Below are 1,726 nucleotides of genomic sequence, written 5' to 3' on the forward strand. Positions count from 1 at the left end.
CTCCAGCCGCCCCGGACAAGCCCCCCGCCGGAGCGGATGCCGGCGGATCGCCCCGACGGCCCCCGCCTCAAGCTCACCGAAGCCAACACAGCGATGGCGACCGAGCCGGAAGAGGAAAAGCAAACTCCTTCCGCCGGCGTTTCACACGGCGCGGACCGCGGCTACGCGCATGCGCCCTGACGGAAAGCGAACTCAACGGCCCTGGGCGAGAACTGCACGCATGCGCACGCTGTGCCAGGGGAGCTTGGCGGTGGAAGGACCGAGGGGAGGCTTCGGCGGCTCCGCCTCATCCGCTGCACGCACTTCCGGCCGAAAAGGTTGAATGGGGAAAGACCCCGCCCCCCGCATATACGCGGCGCGCCCGGTGCGTGGCCACTGTTAGGGTGGTGCTTGTGCTGTTTGGGTGTGTGCCCCGCACCCTAGAACCCCAAAGCAGAGACAGAAAAACTAGCTGTAGGTACTGGTTGGCTTCCAGACAATTATGGCTGTTTTCCAAGTATGTGAAGCAGTGAGCATGCGCCCAGGAGGAGCTGCGGTGGCTCAAGTGGTTAAGAAACTGAACAATGCAGGCTGTGGAAGGTCGTTAGTTCAGCAGTTCGAGACCCGGGTGCCGCATGACGGAGTGAGCTCCCGTCTCTAGTTCCAGCTCCTGCCAACCTAGCCGTTCGAAAGCAAGACATTGCAAGTAGATAAAGAGGGACCACTTCGGTGGGAAGGGAACAGCGTTCCGTGCGCCTCGGTGTTGAGTCATGCCGGCCACATGACCACAGAAACGTCTTCGGACAGCGCTGGCTCTTCGGCTTTGAAACGGAGATGAGCCCCGCAACCCTAGAGTCGGATTCGACTGGCTTTCGAGCAAGGGACACCTTTACCTTTCTGGTTGGCTTCCAGACAATTATGGCTGTTTTCCAAGTGAGCATGCGCCCAGAATAAAACTTGGGTCGGGCTTAAAGGTGCCAGACTGGACTCAAACTTTATCCTGACCAACAAAGCTACCTCCCCGAACCAGTCACACACCATCGCCAGAAGGCCCTTCAGTTCCTGCTTTACTCAAGTTCTCTTAACATAAGCCTAGTCTGCATTGCAAGTGAAGGGCACACTTCTGCATGCAGCAGAGCACTGGCTTTGTGGGTTCTGAAAGCACAACAGGAATGGTAATTTAACTTACCTTTGTTGCAATCCAGTACTGTGCAAACACACACTTTCAAGAGGGCTTGGTCAAGAGAACTGGAAGGAAGAGAGGCACACAGGGAAAATGGGTTTTTTGAAAAGTCTGCAATCATAGACTGTAACCTCAAAATGGCAGTTATTTCAGTTTGTCTACCCAAGGGCAGCCAAGAGGCTGTGAAGACAAGTGCTCCTGCCTGATTGTTTGGTGTGAGAGCCAGTTTGGTGTCGTGTAAGTACGCGGACTCTAATCTGGGAGAACCGGGTTTGATTCCCCACTCCTCCGCTTGCACCTGGCTGGATGACCTTGGGCAAGCCATAGTTCTGTCAGAGCTGCTTTCTCAAGAGCAGTTTCTGTCAGAGGTCTCTCAGCCCCACCTTCCTCACAGTTGTGGGGAGGGGAAGGGAAAGGAGTTTGTAAGCCACTCTGAGACTCCTTTGGGTAGTGACGGGCGGGGTATAAATCCAATCTCTACTTCTACTACTACTAGCAGAGGAGGGAAAGATTTCACAGTTGCACTATTTCCCACTGGATGACGGGGGGGGGGGGGGGGGCTGT

General features: G+C 55.6%; 1 protein-coding gene across 1 annotated transcript in view; it reads right to left on the bottom strand.

Moving 5' to 3' along the window:
- RPL27 (ribosomal protein L27) overlaps positions 1–169 on the bottom strand; it is a 7,628-nt gene extending 7,459 nt beyond the window's left edge. Inside the window, exon 1 of the mRNA XM_015417666.1 lies at positions 78–169. The gene's annotated coding sequence lies outside the window, so the exon portion shown is untranslated. The remainder of the gene's footprint in view (positions 1–77) is intronic.
- Between the last annotated feature and the right edge of the window lie 1,557 nt (positions 170–1,726).

Source organism: Gekko japonicus, unplaced genomic scaffold (assembly GCF_001447785.1).
Source record: "Gekko japonicus isolate JY-2015 unplaced genomic scaffold, Gekko_japonicus_V1.1 scaffold5084, whole genome shotgun sequence".
In the NCBI taxonomy this organism is placed as follows: domain Eukaryota; kingdom Metazoa; phylum Chordata; class Lepidosauria; order Squamata; family Gekkonidae; genus Gekko; species Gekko japonicus.